Here is a 19,592-nt window from a genome sequence, read left to right on the forward strand (position 1 = left end):
AGCTTGTAGTTTGGTTATTTTAGGCAAAGAGATTGTCTCTCTCCGGTCAATAACGTACTCTAGCCTATATGGCGTTTAAGTGTTAACTTCCCCCCATACAGTTTCCATCTGCCCTGCCAATTGAAACTCGTTGTTTCATTTCTAATACTGCTTGCATGTTTACAAAACATGTGATTCACTCTGCACCTAGACAGAATATATCGGCTCACAATTTTCAAATGCTTCAGCCTAACACTCGCAATGCAAAGAAAATAAAGTAGGTGTTCTACCTCAAACACAAACATTTCTGTTTCGACTTTGCAGTTGCATAAAAAAAGTCCTACCCTTTGGCCTTAAATAGAATAAGTCAAGCTGTTTAGCATAATTGAAAATTTAAAAATAGATTGATATATTTGAAAAATAATTTAGTGAAGGGATATGGCATACAGTCAGATGACAGCTTCCTATCGCAACCTTTGCGAGGGGCACTTATACAGACTCTCTGTAGTCCGAAGATTGTGAAAGAGGTGTCTGGCTTAAGATACTACTGTGCACCATGTTGCACAAGTTCTAATAAATAAAACAAAAATATAATTATTTTCCTGTGCAGTGCCTTCAGTTGATGGATCGCTCACAGTTTTGTGAGTGAAAGAAAAACAGACTAGTCCAAATTATTCAACTGGTACAACAGCCATTGCGTTCGGGATGGGCTTTTTGAGAGGATTTCTGGCGGCAGACTTTTGTTCAGCTCTTCCTCGTGTTGTCAGATGGGTATTCTGCATCCTAATGTTGCATAACCTCATCCTCCTCAACCATTGTGATGAATCTGCTTCCAAGTCCTCTCCCATGGGGATCACGCTGTAAGACGCTTCAGATGCCCGTTAGGAAGTCCAGAGCAGCACCATGTTTAGAATGGGAGGATTTCTCCCTTTTAAACAGTCCAGGGGCCAAAGTCCAATCGGCAAAAAAATTGAAAGATTGACTTTTGTTCCCTCCCAACAAGGGAGCACATCCTCTTGCGGTTACCATTAAATACTAAATCAATTATCTCTGCTGCTGGTTGGGGGCCGTCTTAAAACTGTTCTGTTCCTTTATGTACTGTGGCTGTCTAATGGTGGTGTAATGGAGGGGGGTTGCTCCCCCTACTCCCTTTCCCCCCCTTCTAATCCACGCTTATTCTCCCTTTCTTCTATTCAAAATTGGGATTAAGAGACCGTCTGGGAAAGTGAAGAAGCTTCTAATAGTCAAACTCAGGAGCACTTTCAATGTTAAAGGATGTCATGGTCATGGAAGTCATGTAGTTTCCATCAACTACACATGGCACATTTGTAGTTGAAGGAAAGTGATAAAAGAAATTAGCTGCTTAATAGATTTCCCTTCTGAGTTTGAGTCCTTTTTTAACTTTATTCTCAATCTCAACACATTTTGATTCATTTTTTGTGGTTCACACTGCCGTGCTAGGAGGGAAATGATGTTGTTTTTTTACCCAATGGAATATGCATGACTTCACAATATTTCTCCCGTCATGAATATTATAGTGGAAGGACGTGCATATGTGAGGAGTGCAGGATGCGTTCTAAAGATTTGGGACAATAAGTAGCCAAATATCAGCTTGGTGCTGATATGTTGCCTTGGTTCCCACCCATCAGATCTCAAAACTGCCCTTGTGGAGCGAGACGATTTCTCATCAGGCACCAGCAGCCGCAGCACCAAGCTCATTCACGGAGGAGTCCGATATCTACAGAAAGCCATCATGAAATTAGATTATGAACAGGTAAATGCTTCATTTTTTCTCCGCAGCTGACACTTATCTGTGGAATTCCTGGTCCCTCTGGTCATATTGCTTTATTTACCCTCCCATGTTCATTTTTCATTCATGAGAGGCCCTGACATGTTTGCCTTGAACGACTGCTTGCCTGAGGTTTTTGAAAGTTGTTTCGAGAGGATTCTTACAACTTGGCTAGATGGCTGGAACGCCACCTCTATCATTATCAAAGTGGGGAATTAAAACAAGAAATTATTTCAAAGTAGTAGGTGGAAATAAGGCATTATGTGTCTCCCTTTGTCTGCAAATTGTTTAAGACGTGTCAGCCAGGTTCAAGCTAAAATGTCACCATTTTCTGTTACATCTCGGAGTACTTGAGGAATCTCATTATTCTAGCCTTGTGTTTTCCTTTGGAGCCTTATTTTGCTATCTGTATGAACATGCTGGGGTCTTGGAGGTGAGCAGTGGAAGGGACCAATTAGTGTGATTGCAACGAACACTACTGCCTAGTCAGCAGCTCTAAAGTAAAGTATAGCCGATATACTATGTCTGGAACAGAAGGCAAATTAAGGCCTGTTCCATGCAGTATTTGTTTTGTTACTTTTACAACCAATATACTGTATTGAAATCTCTCAAAATCAACCAGCTAAGGATTTTTTATTTATTTCTTTCATCGAAAATCAGTACATAATGGAACATTTGATTAGGTAAATATGCTGTCATTTTCATGTTCAATGTATCATGTATTTCAAACTTAAATATGTACAGTGTATATCACATTTCATATCAGCATTCAAATCACATCACTATATTTCCAGGATATGATCCATTTTAAGTTTAACCATCTTGTCTCCTCCAGTACATGATGGTGATAGAGGCCCTCCGTGAGCGGTCCAGCCTGATGTGTGTCGCCCCCCATCTGACGGCCCCCCTACCCTAATGCTTCCAGTGTACAAGTAAGGCCTGCATCCTTTCCTCTCATCTTTGCTAGCCGACGTACCATTTCTCACCTCATATACCATCAGGTGCGTAAACCTTTCCCTTGGTAAAGACATGAGGTTGGAAAGATGGAGAAGTTCAGGAGAATGGCAGTAAACTTTAAAGACGGTCACCTTGGGGCTGAGAGGCCCAGTGAGGTTGAGGGTAAATGCAGAGTGGTCGCCGGCTCCCCTGCGCCATCGGCATCGAGCCCCGGCTCTCCCAGACTTGGGTGAACTCAGAGGCCTTGATTTGATTGGTGCAGCCTTGAATCATAAGCTTTAATTGCACCTGACATTTAAAGCTCCTCTCTGGTATTTAAAACCAGTGTACAGGTGTGGCTCATTACTGAGTGGGGGAGAGGAGATTCTGATTTCTCTCTCATTGTCGGGCCATGGTGCCGCCTTAACTCATCATGCCACCTGTCACGGTACCAGGCCCTGCCCCTCGTTCGCACGGGGCTGCTCCTGACACCAGCTGACATCAATCAAACAGAGTTCAGTACATCCTGTACAGGCCTGTCATCAAACAAAGTTTTATTTTTTATCGTCATGAAGAAGTTAGGTGCAAATTATATCATAATGGAAAAATACAGCATATATGACACTGTGCTAGCATCATCACCCACCAATGTGTCTTGCTTAGGCTATTGATGTAGTGTTTTTCTGGGTGATATTGCCAGGTGGTGGCAGCTCCCATATTACTGGGCAGGGATCAAGATGTACGACCTGGTGGCAGGGGCCCAGTGTTTGAAGAGCTATGTCCTCAGCGAGAACAAAGCTCTGGAACTCTTCTCCATGCTGAAAAAAGACAAGCTGGTGGGAGCCATTGTTTACTATGACGGTAAGCCCCCATGCAACGTGGAATCTAAACGTTATGCAGGTTGTATATGTACATCATCAATGTCTGTCTGTCTGTCTGAATGAATGAATGTTTGTCTGTCTGTCTGTCTGAAACACTGTCTTAGCACCTCACTGGCTGAGGATTGTTGATTATTACTTAATTTATTAGTGAATAAAAATTTCCCATAGACTTACATCAAGTCTTTTTCTCTCAGAAACCATGGTGGCGCTATAACAGCCCACTACATTTTGCCTTATAACTCTTGCACCGTAGGTTTCACACAAAATGACAAGTCATGAACGGAATGTCCAATCCACCCCAAATTGTATTCACATGTCGAGGGTGGTTTAATCAACGCAGAGCCCAAAGCAATTACATTTTCATCCATAGGGGGCGCCGCAAATGTGGAATTTAAAAACGTTTATTGCAAGAACATGCTTTTTGGGGGATAAATCCGCTATGTTTGCGATAGCGTAGCCTACGTGCGCTATAGCGAGACAGGACAATTTCCTCCCAATCAGTAATGTGATCAATTACATCGCATTATCCACACTGTACATAATTTGGTGTTCATATTATATTCAGAACGGGTAAGGTCTAGTCAATAACAAACAACACGTATCACAATACGGGCACATATGATAGTCAGGGAATATTATCAGTATTATCAGTATAATCTGGGAATATATTTCTTACCAAGAATTTTCTTCACCAATGTGTTTGTAAAGGTGTCTACTAATATATCCCACATTGGTTTATATCTTAGAGTATATATGAATAGAGACGGCACCCGGAGGAAACCCTGAGGCGAAATGGACATAGTGGCCGAATTTGGTATTGCAGTTTGGACCCAAATCGTGAACACGCTGGTCCGTTGACTATCATTGCGCATGTTCATGATGACACGTGAACGCTGTTTCATACGTGAACGCACGTGAACGCGTGCAATGATAGTCGACGGTCAGCGCGTTCACTATATGGGTCCAATCCATATCCCAGAATGCACTCTGTTCCTGAGTGAAATCGCCTCATGCGCTTTTGAGCAACTTAATGCAAGTGGATGGGAGGAGAAATCCGGTGCCGTCTCTATTCATATATACTCTAAGGTTTATATTCAACCACCCTAGAGGAATTTTTGACAGCTGCTGAAAGTTGGGGTACCATCAACAGCCAATATATGGCAAAATGTTCTAAATTTCATTATGCTTTAAATAGCATGTGACGTGTTAAACTAGGGGGTTTTCATCATTCTATATCCATTCCAAGCATTCTTTTTGAACGAAAAACACTCCTTGGGCTAAAAATGGCCATAGACACTTGCCCTAATGTGCCCAAATGTGCTGACCTCATCACATTTGTGATGACGGCTATGGCCTTTTTAAGCCCAAGGAGTGTTTTTCGTGCAAAACTAATGCTTGGAATGGATTCAGAATCATGAAAACCCCCTAGTTTGGCCATAGACCTCCTAGTTTGGCCATAGCCACTGGCCATAGCCACTTGCCCAAATATGCATCAGAATGATGAAATCCCCTAGTTTGACACGTCACATGCTACTTAAAGCATAATGAAATTTAGAACATTTTGCCTTATAATGGTTCTATGTTACCCCAACTTTCAGCAGCTGTCAAAAATTCCCCTAGAGTGGTTGAATATAAACCAATGGGATATGTTAGTAGACACCTTTACAAACACATTGGTGAAGAAAATTCTTGGTAAGAAATGTATTCCCAGATTGTATTAATATCCCCTGACATTCAATCATTATTGTGTGTTCAAAGTTTTATCTTTTTATTTTTCACAGTGAATTTTATCTGTAAAATTCTATAAACTTAAAATATTTCGTAATATGTCCTATGAAGCTCATGTCTATAATACCTTGTAAACATGCTTATAATAATACATTTGAATATACACAAACGCACAATAACACAATATAGGCCTACACAATATAAAGCATTTTAGAATTACTTCAAGTCAAGTATTATATTACTTGCAAAGTAATACATAATTGCTAGACATGACTGGACATTGCCTTATTGCTATATATTGATATTATAATGCTCATACTTGTCATAATGTATTATGTATTATAACCACTGCTATAATCTATTATATTGTGTTTGTAAATCCTTATATTACTATGTATTACTATGAGAATTTCAATACACTATGGTCCTGGCCAAAAGAAAGTCACTCAGACCAGTAATTATGGAGTATGATACTTCACCTACTACTACTACTACTTGAAGTCATTATAAAAAGCTTAATAATGTGTTATTATTGCATTTTTTGTTCTTATAACTATAATTATACAATACAGTGTTTTAAGCAGAGCCTAGTGTGTGTGTGTGTGTGTGTGTGGTGTATGTATATATATATATATATATATATATATATATATATGTATACATATATATATGTAGAGAGAGAGAGAGAGAGAGAGAAAGAGAGAGAGAGTATATAGTTTCTAATATCCTCCTTCCCTAATGTTGAATTATCTTTAATAGCTATATGCTCTTTAATATGTACATCCAAGTGAAATATTGTATGTTTTATGTGGCTGTTTAATTTGCCGCGCCGGCTATGTGAGCATAAATAAATTAGAAACCATATTGTTTAAAGCAGAACATAGCCAGTAGGGGTTGCTTTCCAAACGGTCCCAGGATCCATCTTTCCCCAGGCTATGTGTGCCTCATGTTGGCATCAGGAAAACAAAGCATATGTTGATTGTTAGCCAGGGTGTATATAGCATGTCCTGTTCACTCAAGGTCTCCCTCATAGCCGCAAACTCACAACTTTGTTTCTCTAGGCTATCTGTCAGACTTCATTTAGCATTTCTGGACATGTGGATTCCCATGTACTGCAAAAAGGCAACATATTTCTGGGGGAATAAGGCTGTTATCTGAGCAGTGATCTGTCAACCTTACTTACTTAGCAGAACTAAGTGGGAAAAGGCGGTATTATGCTTGAGTAATTTATATTTGTTTGGTTTTATATCAGTTTTCCTGCCTTTTTTTTTTGTTCTGTACACTACAAAAAAAAATCCAACAATCAAATTGATATAGTAAATTTATGTCTTTCTTTTATCAGTGAGACAAAGTAAGAGTGTATGAAATACAAAACAAGCTGTGCTCCTTCCCTACCCCACCATACCCCCCTTTTTCTCCCCCCATATGCAACTGCGGAACATTATGGCGATGACATTTTCTATCCTGACCTTCTTCATTGGGGATGGGGCTTTGACTGCTTGGGTTCATCTCCTCAGGATTCTTTAAGCCATCATGGTCAGATAGTTTCAACGTGTAGACACCCTTTAGCCTTAGACAATCTAGACATGGCAAATATGCCGTTTGGTAAAGAAATGACAACAGTCGTTGTGAGGCAGGCGACACTATCATTTGTCACACAGCTAAATGTCCTCATGGAAATGTAATGAAATAAATGTATTCTATTGAATCAGTAAATATCCTTTCTTTAATACTCTGCAGTACTGTATCTGTTAATAAATGCCATTGCTGCATGGTATATGTACACTGTATAATCATTTAAAGATTAATTTCAGTATGGCTTCCCTTTAGATTTATTTTGGAGTGTTATGGCCTCTTTTGCGAATGTATCTACCCTTTTTATGCACCCTCCTTTCCAACAGAGGAGTGAGTAGTTGACAGAAGCATCTGGGATAATAACTCAATCTCCTGCTGTACCTGTAACAATTTAATCGGATGAGTCGGCTCAGCCAAGCATCTCTAGCTATATGACTGGGAGACATGGAATTCATTGTCATTATTGTCATTTTGCAGCATTTTGTCCGGCCATGGAGTTCCTCTCACCCCACTGAGTTTTGTACCTCCAGGAGGCTGTAAATGTGTGGTGGTGGTGGTGGGAGCATGGAGAGGAGGGGGGGCTCCTCTCCCTCTCCCATGTCATCTCCTCCAGGGAGCTTTGATGCTCATTTAGCTCTGCTACATCATTGGGCCGTTTGGGCTTTTAATTGCTGATGATAATTATCATCATCATTATTGTTATCTTCGTCAGAGTGTCAGGCTATTATAGCCTTACTGTGCAATTCATTCATAAATCCCAGGGCCCATGATCGGACTAATCCTGGAATTCCTGACATTTAACATAGTGATAATGCTCCAGCACGGTGCCCGGTGCCAATCTGTGACACATTCACAGCAGATAGCTTTGAATCATGGGGTCAAAGGTCACTGTGAGCCTCAGCAATCTCTGAAGGATCATGCACTGCCTACTGGTGCCTAGCCGCTCATGAGCGTGTGTGTGTGTGTGTGTGTGTGTGTGCGTGTGCGTGTGCGTGAACGCACGCGCAGCACAAGTTTGCCACATACTCTAATGGTCACATTCACCCTACAGAGATGAAGAAGTGGATTCCATGGTCTCCCTAATACATCATGGCAGGGTGCATACTCTTGTATGTAATTCATTCTAAAATGTGGCCTTTAAATCTGTTGTTTCCTTGTTTTTTCCACATTTGTTTGCAATTCTTCTTTTTTTCTTTAGTGGCAGAATGGCTTCCAGCATGTGGTAGCATTAAGCAGCAGAGCCCACCAGCTAGCTAACTAGCTTGCCTCAAGTCGCTCAAATGTAAAATAAATCAGGGCACAAAAGACCCTGCTCATTCCTGCAAAGTAGCAACATTCTCCCCAGCCAACAATGAGGACTTGAACTTCCCTGGCAATAACAAATAGAAAGAAAGTCACCCGAGACACCAACATTAAAAGTGATTAATCATCTCTATTCTCTCTTCACTTTGAACCAAGGGATTGTCCAGCAATAAATCTTCACAGATGTACATAAGGATCACTTCCTAATGAAACTGGGCTTTGTTCATTTGTCACCTTTTAGACCCTTTCATTTAAATTACAAAACTTGCGACCTTGTGACTCTGAATATAGATCTCTGGTATTTTAAAGCTGAGGAGGGATTAATCCATAAATCTTGAAACTAGATTCCTCTGTTCATTAAATGGATTCCGGATCTTCAGCTTCACAAGTAGACCAGTCACTGTCTATAGCTTTCTCTCTCTTCACGTTGATGTATTGAAAAGTAAAGCTGGGAGGACTGGGAACAGTTATTTTCAACACCTATCTATAATCTGTAAATTCAAGAAATCTCTATGTATGTATCTATGTATATGACATACACACAAGGAATTCCCAGGGCCAAGCAATCAGCGCCTTTCGGAATGGGCATGAGTTCTGAGCGGCCCGTACCCAGCGGGCACGTGTTCCAATTGGCCACGGCACTGCATCATTCATTAAATACTGTACCATATATATATATATATATAGGGCATTAACGACTATATATATATATATTAGGGCTGGGACTCGATTACAAGCCTCCGGTGTACTCTGCAAGACATGTTAAGCTGAAGCAGCTAGCATGGAGGTCATATGGCTTATGGATCCTTTCCCTCTGACATTGCACACAACCATGCTGCTATCCACGCGTCCATCCGATAGCTTTTAAATCTAAATGTCCCATCCACTGAGCAAAAGCGATATAAGAGGCTTCTTCATTCGATTCGTTTGGGATTTGTTGTTGTCTGACTGACGGAGCTGTAGTGTAGTGAGTGGACTGCTGCTGCGGTGCTGCGCAGGCCAGGCGTGCAGCAGCCTATTCAGTATCGAAACGCGCCCAGTGAGAAACGTTCCGCGGTGAAAAAAAAGGTGCGATTAAATGCGTTAATTTTTTTAACGCGTAAATTTTTCTGTAGTTAATTAATCTCAATTAACACGTTAAAGTCCCGGCCCTAATATATATATACATTAGGGCATTAACGACTCAGTGGAAGTTGAAGTCAAGTCGAAACTTGTTTGGACGTGATGACGGGGGAGAGACAAACCAAAATGACTTACCTCTGGACTTCATAGAATAACCTAAAGCGATCCTTTCTCCCATAGGCTTTTGTTTTGATGTTAATATTATAGATTACTTTGCAACCAGCAACATTGGATAATAATAAGCCTAATGTTGCTATAATGCATTTATCCAACACGATAAAGTTTGCAGCTTTTGTTCTGACTTCTGAAATCAGTGGGACAGTCACAGAGCATGCATGCAGCTGAGCAGCAGATGATATCGGCACATTAAAGGCAGAGGCTCAGCTGCAAAGAGTTTGTTAATTAATGGCCTCCTCCCGGCCTGGTTCCATTGAAAAAACAAAGAAAGGAAAGAATCACTCCTTGACACACTGACACACTGACACACACACACACACACACACACACACACACACACACACACACACACACACACACACACACACACACACACACACACACACACACACACACACACACACACACACACACACACACACACACACACACACACACACATATATATATACTGTATATGCTTGCTGTGATTGGCTGGAGGGTGTCATTCTGCACTGTGATTGGCTGAGCATCGCATAATGGGTGTGCCACACCGTGATAGCGGACACCCGTTATACAAAAGTGGCAGATAGAAGGGGGGGAGAGACATAAGGGGGGACTCGGGGGAGCCGAGAGAGAGAGAGTTAAGGCGGAGAGAGAGAGGAGCCGAGAGAGAGGGGAGCTGAGAGAGAGAAGGGGGGAGAGAGAGAGAGAGAGAGAGGGGAGCTGAGAGGGAGAAGGGGGGAGAGAGGGAGCCGAGAGAGAGAGAGGGGAGCTGAGAGAGAGAAGGGGGGAGAGAGAGAGAGAGGGGAGCTGAGAGAGGGAGCCGAGAGAGAGAGAGAGGGGAGCTGAAAGAGAGAAAGGGGGAGAGAGGGAGCCGAGAGAGAGAGAGGGGAGCCAAGAGGGAAAGAGGGAGCCGAGAGAGGTAGCAAATTATTGATTAGTCTTTGTGTGCAAAAACAGTCACACGTTTATCAAATGACAGATTTATTAATTCCTACCTTGTTGCTTTTGGTACATTTGACAGCCCCACACAGTACACACGCACCCAGTTCCTTCAATGCACATTCCCAAATGCCATCATCCTCTACCTTCTCCAGAGGAAACACACCCCCTTATCCTAACGTCCCCCCTCCCGCTTCTCCATTCCCAGTACAGTAGAGGGTAGAGGGGAGGGGAGGTGGTTTTAGTGGAAGAGGGGAGGGTGCACCGAGCCCCCACCCCCATGCTCAGGCCAAAGGGCCGCTGTGGCTTTAAGTGCGCTTGCTCCTTGTGTGGCCGGAGCAGCCATCCCGCTGATGTAAAGTGACAGGGACAGATGTGACATATCGGTTCCGACACACTTCCATACCACCAGTCACAGGCTCGGGGTGACTCACATCCCCCTGCTCTGGTCCTGTCCCCCCGCTGCAGGACAGCACAACGACGCTCGAATGAACCTCGCCATCGCCCTCACTGCTGCCAGGTACGAGGCTGCCATAGCCAATTACACTGAAGTGGTGCACCTACTGAAGAGGGCAGACTCTCAGACGGGGACCGAGCGGGTCTTCGGAGCACGCTGCAGGGACGTGATCACAGGTAAAAGCCCCCTTCATCTCCCCCTCTCTTCCCCCCGTCTCTCTGTTCCCTCTCGCCTCGACCCCCCTCACAACGGGGGGTCCCCCTCCCCGCACCTCCAAAGGAAGCGCCGTTAATCAGTGCTATTTTGCACATAGTCATAGCACATCTAATGCAGGGGGCTTTTAATATTTTATAAGCATTTTATGGCGCAGAGGGCTACTAGAGATCTGGGTAGGGAGGGACATAAGGTGGAATTAGCGTACTCCAAATGGCCTTACGTACCTTTTAAATGTCATGCATAGGGGTGGCTTTGGAGGAATAAAGCAGTTAGGAGAGAGAGACAGTATTCTGAAACATTTCATGAATAACCAAGATTTGAAGATCTCAATACACGACTGCCCCCTGATGTTTTTAAAGATGGTAGTCTGCTCTTTGAGGGGATGTCGCACTTTGAGGGAGGCCTCATATAAGGAGAAGGGGCTTAGACAGTGAGGATGAATTGAAGAGCACTTTTATATTTAATTTTTTTACCTTGTTTTCTTCATCCGCACAGAAAATGTGGGCCGCAAGTTCATGTGGAAAAAAATCTGACAAACTTGTTTCAATTTCTTTCCCCCTTACTCCGCACTGACAGTGTCACCAGAGTCAAATTTGGAAGGGTAGTCCATCATTCAGCTTGTTGTCAAAACAGATCATTTACTAGCCTTGTGCTACCTTTCGATATGCATCCCCATTATACAACATTAGCTCGTCAACATCAAGCATCACATTAACAAACATTGCCCCTCCACGCTCTCAAAAGACTCCCTCAGTCACTGGCTCCCGGGCTGCTCTGTGACACAAAGAGGCGAGAGGGAAATTAGGTATGTCTGTTTCCTATTAATTACAATCCTGGGAAGTCTCCCATGGACACACTCAAGCCACTCTATTACGGTAGAGAGAGAGAGAGAGAGAAGGGGGGGGGGGGGGGGGGGTTGGTTCGCTGATAAATTAATAATCCAGCTTGTCACCAGCTACAGATGAATAGCCCCTGGTGATTGATGCTGTTTTCTTTCATAGGGCAGGAATTTGATGTCAGAGCCAAATGTGTTATCAATGCCACGGGACCTTTTACGGACGTGCTACGGAAAATGGATGATCAGACGAACCCCAACATCTGTCAGCCCAGTGCCGGGGTGCACATCGTCATTCCGGGCTATTACAGGTAACTAACGATGGGCCCCTACGTCTCTGTCACTGCCCCCCCCCCCCTCTGACACACACACACACACACATCACCTGCTTCTCCTTAGCGCTGCTGCCTGATCAATTCATTAGCCAGCGGCAGTAGAAACTGTTCAGACCCAGGCAACAGTTCAGGGCACAACAACCAGGCAGGTCCTGGCTGGTCCAACTGTCTCCCCCCATATGACTCGCTCCGACATGAGCAAGTGCTCAGCATTACCGAGAGCCTCTGTTGATGCTGTCTTTTCTTCCTGACATTTTTCTTTCTCTTGTTGGTTTGATTCCAGGCGGAATCAAGATCCCCTAAATCAGGAAGTCATCTAGTACTGTATGTCATTTTTACCTATAGCACTACGTCCAGGTTTCTAAACAGAGCTCTAGCCTGACTTTCCCGTGGCAGAGAGTGCAAATGGACTTTCTGCCTCCACTAGATCTGGGATTTCTACTTTCACGTTGATGCTTGTTATTTGTGTTCACAGGGGTGGGGGGGTTAAAGCACGACTCAAGCCCCCCCAGCCCAACTTCTCTCCCCCTCTGCTTTTCCTGTGTGTTAAATTGAGTCAGCGCCCTGTGCATGTGTTTTAAACAGGACAATATGTGCACTCCGGGCCAAGGCTAGGGGAGCGGTGTCTGGAATTGAAACCAGCAGAATTAATCTCCTGGAAACAGCGCTGACAGGAGCCTGATTATGGGGTGTCCCCCCCACCAGCCAGCCTGCTCATGCACCCCCCTCCCCCCCCACCCCCCCACCGGCAGACCAAAGGTTAATGCAGTCTTCTTGTTTGCTCCCCTCCGCTACCCTTGCACCCTCCGCACACACACATACACACCTATAGTCCCGACAACATGGGCGCTGCTGGACCCGGCCACTCACGACGGACGCGTCATCTTCTTCCTGCCCTGGGAGAGGATGACCATCGCCGGGACGACGGACACACCCACAGAAATCACGCCACACCCTGTTCCCTCGGAGGACGACATCAACTTCATCCTCACTGAGGTCCGCAACTTCCTCAGTCTACACACATGTACAGACACACACACACAGACACACACACACACACACACACACACACACCTCGTTTTAACAACATTAACGTCCTCTTCGTGTCCCTATGTTTTGGATTAAGAAATAGCTAAAATAACAGCATCTACATCTACAAGATCATGTGTTATGAGCTTGTAGATCATTTTTGTGTTAAACGCTTAAGTGGTTAAGTGTTTCTTGACTGTGTATCGACAAGTATCTGTCCGTTCCTTTACAAGTTTACCTCATACGGGAGGCTGTCACGTGCCATGTATGAATACAGGCCTGTAGTCCATCTTGTGTATGTGGGGTTATAGAGGGACAGGGAGTTATGCTTAGGCTACAGCTAACCTCAGAGCACTAACAGAGCATTTCTCACAGGCAGAGATAACAGAAAAGAAAGAAATGAGTCATCACTGAGTGTGCGCCTACAACTTACGGCACACGTTAGGGAATCAGGCCTAATTCATAACAGCCATTTACCACGATAAATATACGTCTAGAAAACAGACCCCCCCAAACCCCCCACCCAACCCCCCCCCCCCCCCCCCCCCCCCCATTCCCTGATTTACAAATAGCTGATGGAGCAAGCAGCTGACAGAAATAAATGAGCTAATCTGATGGCTGTGTAGGACTTCTACCAGATATTAATTTATCAGGAGGCCACAGAGTGCAGACAGATACAAATTCCTGTTTTAATTATGTATGGGGAGGCACACAGCAACCAGGAGACACTGCCACCACTACCACTATTCCTCTGAGCAACTTTGAGCCCCACTATATCCACCCTATCCCCCCACCCTGATTCCATCTTTTTGTTTTCCTGTAGATTGCGTCGTCCCTTCACTTAAGACAAAATAGACATCGTCCGTCAGCTCCCGCCGGTTGGAACCACCGGTCTGTTCGCATGAGACATGTTTTAAGGAACAAGTGGACGGGAGGGAGGGAGGGAAAAAAAACTTTACAACATTAAATTATATTGTTTTCGATTTGCAATCTTTATGAGGCCATCCTGGAGCCTCTTTGATGTATTTCCTTCCCTCTTGGAGAGCCTCCAATGGCCTTGACGACTGGCAGGCTTGGGGAGGGGGAGGCTTTATTGAATGAGTGACCAGTGGGTATCTAAACAGAATGCAGGGCTATTGATTTTTGGAGAAGTGGTCTAATTGTTTCTGGTAGACAAGGGCTTGTCCCGATTATTTGATTGATTAGCTTGATACCGGTCTGCCTCCTCGTCCGCCTCCCCTGGCCAGTTAATAGCACTGTAATCCCAATACGCCGTCTTATTTCTAATCCATCATCATTATCATGGCTGTACTCAGCACAAGATTAGTCCATAAGGGTTTTCTACATTCCTCAATATTAGCTCTGTGTTCTATATGCTAAAAGGGTGGGGGGAGTGAGATGACATAGTTCATCTGAAATGTACTGTACAGAACATGGAAATGATTTTGTGTATGTTTGTGAGAGATATGGACAGATAGCTGGACATAAAATTAGACAATGGCTTGGCTCCCATGTCGATCTCGGACTTCATATGGCCAACTATGGCTCCGTATTTGGGCAAGGTTTCAGCCTGACTTTCGATAATACAATTTCAATTAAATATTTGTAAAAATATATAAAATATGTGTTTTATATATGTGCGTGAAGGTAATTCCTTGGCCAACTGGCAGTGTGCACAAGACATTTGCCACTGATCGGTTTGCAAGATTAGCTCTGGGACAGCCAGACAGACATTTGTATACATATATATATATCCTCCACTGTAAAATCAGAGTGAGAGAGGGGAAAGGGAAGTGAGAGAGCGAGTGTGTGTGTGTGTGTGCGCGCGTGTGTGTGTGTGTGTGTGTGTGTGCATGTGCGTGCACCGTACGCGCGGATGTGTGTCACAGCAGCTCTCCAACTCAGACCTCAGACCAGTGTGGTGGGCTCCAGGGCAGTGGGGTGACATGTGGCGTATGTCTGGGCGAGACCCTGGTAAAGTCCTGTGGTCACTAAAGTGAGCAGCAAGGCCCTGCAGCCCTGAGAGAGAGAAGGAGAGAGAGAGAGACGAGGAGGGGAGCAGGAGGAGGGAGACAGAAGTGTGAAATGACGGAGCAAGAAGCCGGACAGGGGGGACTCTGCCATCGGTACTCCGTCCTTGCCTGTGGTCCTTTGTGCCCGGGCCGGTGTCTTCACTCATCCGTCTGAGGAGGGGGCTGGGGGGGCGCTTTTCGGGTCATGGGGGTGGTGGTGGGTGATGGGGTAGGGTTGTCACGTTGCATGGCAGTAACACCTCCGGCAAATGGACAGCCCAGTGTCTCCTCCAGTCCTCCCCTTAAGGGAGAGGAGTCGCCGTCGCTTCTCACAGTGACACCAGCATCTCACACACACGCTCCGTCACACACACATGCACAGTGCACACGAACACAAACACAAACACACACAGAGTAAAATCACCAGTGTTCGTTAAATTAACTCCAACAGTGTACAAATGGAACGAAAATTAATGGACCCACTCCGAGTGTACAAATGGACCAAATGGGCTCTGGTTCCATTTGTACTCTCAGAGTTAAATGAACACTGAGGATTCTACAGCACACATAGTCTCCGTTAGCACTGTGTGTCTGTGAGTGTGACTGGGGCTGGTGCGGGTTTTAAAGACTGGGCTCTTTTTGTTCGGAGACTCTCTTTTTCTTGTTCTCTGTGATGGAATCTTTCCACAGTGCACCACAGTGTCATTCCCCGATCGTGAGTCAGCCGAACAAAGGAGCCATCAGTTGACTGTGTTTTTGGAATCAAAGAATGGAAAACCATTTTTTCCCCCCCTGAATATTTTCTGTCTTAGAAAATCCTATATTCCTCCTCACAAAGCACTAAGTCACCCAGAAAACGTGTCTTTCCTTTGTCCATTGTAATAATTTCCTATTAAAAATGATATAATTATTTTCTTGTGCTCATACCATACAGTATGTGTTGTATTCCATTGGTGTCCTTGTCCTAACAGTTCAGGAGGACTGCAGAAAAGGGGAGCCCATAAATATCCCAGGGTTCCCAAATGTTTTTACTTTTGCAATTTTACCTTTATGAAAATATGTATTTTTTTATTATTATTATTATTATTAATAATTTATTATATTATTATTTTTTTCTTTCGTAGGAAAGGTTTAAAAAGGTGATTTAGTTCACCCATAAAAACCGGTCTGTAACACTGCATTATCAGTTCTCCCAAGGTTAATGCAGCCCAAGAGACTGTTTATCATGCATAACTTTCACTGTGTACAGCCACAAATGGGCATTGTCTTAATTCGTGCACGTTTTATTGCCCATGTGAGGCTTTCCACCCCATAGCTAATCAACTGTCATAAATTTAAATATTGCCCTTTGGTAACAAGTTTGTCACTGTTTTATTCAGAAATATCAACCGCCCCATTATAGTGGCAGGTATGTTTCAATCGACACATTACAGCATATTCATATTTAATTATTTATATGTCACTATGATATAAAACAACTGGATTGCAGAAGAAAAGAGACAGCTGCAACTGTATTTTCTGGCTCTTGCAAAAAGAGAGACAAGAAATAGACATCACACTTTACTTTGGTTTGTGCACGAGTGTCTATCATGTAATATGTGTGTTTATGTTTGCACACATGCATGTGAGAGATTGTGCGTGCGTGCGTGCGTGCGTGCGTGCGTGCGTGCGTGCGTGCGTGCGTGCGTGAGCGAGCAACTCCTGCACCCACCCACCCACCCCAGTTGTGTTTTCATTTTCTCACATGGATGCGTGTCCCCGTTGTCTCCGTGTGATGCAGTGAGACGAGGGGACGTTTTGGCAGCCTGGAGTGGCATCCGTCCCCTGGTCACAGACCCCAACTCCAAGGACACCCAGTCTATCTGCAGGGGCCACATTGTACACATCAATGACAGTGGCCTGGTTACCATTGCGGGTTAGTCTGCTCATGTTTCACATTTCATTTCACACGCACACACAATTATGTTTTATCAACTCACTTGCCTTTAAATCCCCTATATCCCATTAACTGTGCTGAACGAGCAGCATAATATTAGACAAAGGCTTCATTTGGATGCTAGTGCTTTTGTGTGTACCTCTGTTATAAATCCCTGTTCTGACTAAAGAAAAGAGGACACACAGCTCGTAGCACACGATGCTAGAAACTTTAATAAACCAACGTTTCGGCAAGCAGGTTGCCTTCTTCAGGGTATATGATAAAATAAATCCCTGTTCTGAAAATGACTTTAGCAAAACATGAACCAGTGTCTGGTAGTGTTAAAAACACAGTTCAACCTATTTTGGGCATGTCATTGTCTCCGCCAGGTCGGACAAACAAAGGTCATAGACTATGTTTTTGCCCCTGTCTGTCCGTTTGTCCATGTGTTTGTTCTTCATATTACTTCTACAGAATTGCACCCCCCCCGCTCTTGAGCCAAGATTAAAATGTATATTACAAGTTTATTTTGCTTATTTAATGATCAGCCTACTGTTAGTGATAGTAAAAATGATGTCTGTAGAATTAAATAATGTTTCTGCCATTTCATAATTACAATATACAATAGAGCCTATTTTACCCCAACAGAGCAGCCACTTTCAAATAAGGAAAAAGTAATTAAATCTACAGAAGATACATTCACCCAGAAGATAGATTGACTTTAACATTGTATAAATTATCTAAGTACATTGGACATCTGTATTATTGGCAAGATTGCTAGAGTAGTTTCACAAGTTATATCCAAAGTTGGTCTTTTAATTGTCTCCGCAAGACTTGATGGAGACTATGTTTTGCACCCTGTCCATCCGTCCTTCCGTCCGTGCGTCTGTCTGTGAACAGCTAATCTCCAGCACCGTTGGCATGATGGCAGCGAAACTGCATGCACACACATCCCTTGATGCCAGATCAGAACCTCTGCCCCAAACTCTTCACATGGGCCTGTTCTAGCGCCACTAGGAGGCAGGTTTTTGCAAAACAAATGTTTTGGCAGTACTCCTACAGATTTTGTCCAAACATCACGCAAATCGGTGCACAGTATCTCTATACTCATTAAACAAAACATGTCTTTCAGATTTTTCATATGGTGTGTCTCGCTTTCACCCACTAACCCTGCCGACACTGACAGTGAGTTATAATATGCAGAATATAAGGTAGTGGGTTGAGTGTTTCTTTTCTCCTGTTGGTACTAAGCAGTTCCATAGAGCGATGATGTCGATTTAGGGAAGAACTGTCTAGCTGTCAGTATGTCCAGTGAAAAGGGGAGGGGCCGTTGTTGAAAGCATGAGGAAAAAGAACAGATCTTGAAGCTAACAGCATGTGAAGTCGCGAGGCGTTGTTACCTTGTAGATCTGTGCCGCAAATTTGTGATGTATATTGCATCAGACCATGTCCGGAAACCCGTTTGCTCATGCGCGCCGCCTACAGGACTAAATATGGGAGAATTTGGCAAACATTTCGTTTTTTTTCTGCTTTAATTGATAGTAGTAAGTGAAGATTGACAGGAAAGAGGGAGGGAGAGACGGGGAGAGACATGCAGCAAAGGTCATCATGAACGGGACTCGAACATGCGACGCGCTGTCAGGCCAGAGCCTATATGTGGCATGTGCCTGAACCGCTAGGCCAGCGGGCGCCCCAAACATTTGGTTGCCTAGCCAGAACCCTGGGCGATTTTTGTAGCAAGTTGGAAAGACAATTGCCTTGCTCTGAGTTAATAGGCCTCATACATACAGGCTGGGCCGGGTCGGGCGGTAATGTAGAAAAGAAATGAAGAAGTTTTTGAAATTATTCAAAAACTTTCAAAACCAGTGAAAATATCTGATCTTGTAAATGTTGATCTTGTGTATCTATATTTGCTATTTTTAAAATATGGATTAAGAGGTAAATGGACCATCGCTCCATGGCAGAGCAGCCGTTAAAGCCCATGGTTTGACTCCGGGCCCCAGTAGGACGGTGGGTCTCATGCTAGAGGGAGCCAAAGACTGGACACCAACCATGTACATCCGACTGGTGCAGGACTACGGTCTGGAGGTGGAGGAGTGTGTTATTGGGCGCGTTTATCAAAGAGAACCTGCGCAGGGAGCTTACGTGCGGTCAATTAACTAGATTTAAGCACTGTTGTATTGGTAACTGTGACTGCACATATACCCTTGTTTTACCCCTTTTTTCTCATCATTATTCCTCACAGAGATTCAGGGATTAGCAGAGCTGCAGCTCCTCATTCCACTCCAGACATCTTGTTGAAATATAATCTTGCTTGTTCTTTTTTTTATAGCGAGTTGTGCTGCCCAAAGACCTCTCTCTCTCTCTCTGTCTCAATGCG

The 19,592-nt window shown here is 43.9% G+C and overlaps 1 pseudogene across 1 annotated transcript in view; it reads left to right on the plus strand.

Moving 5' to 3' along the window:
* The window catches only part of LOC306934883 (glycerol-3-phosphate dehydrogenase, mitochondrial-like), a 33,818-nt pseudogene that overhangs the window by 273 nt on the left and 13,953 nt on the right, over positions 1-19,592 (plus strand). Inside the window, exons 2-9 of the transcript in view lie at positions 1,629-1,753; positions 2,604-2,700; positions 3,405-3,565; positions 10,882-11,046; positions 12,088-12,232; positions 13,089-13,280; positions 17,078-17,212; positions 19,149-19,306. The product of the transcript in view is annotated as a glycerol-3-phosphate dehydrogenase, mitochondrial-like (transcript). The remainder of the gene's footprint in view (positions 1-1,628; positions 1,754-2,603; positions 2,701-3,404; positions 3,566-10,881; positions 11,047-12,087; positions 12,233-13,088; positions 13,281-17,077; positions 17,213-19,148; positions 19,307-19,592) is intronic.

Source organism: Electrona antarctica (assembly GCF_951216825.1).
Source record: "Electrona antarctica genome assembly, chromosome: 13".
NCBI classification, from domain to species: domain Eukaryota; kingdom Metazoa; phylum Chordata; class Actinopteri; order Myctophiformes; family Myctophidae; genus Electrona; species Electrona antarctica.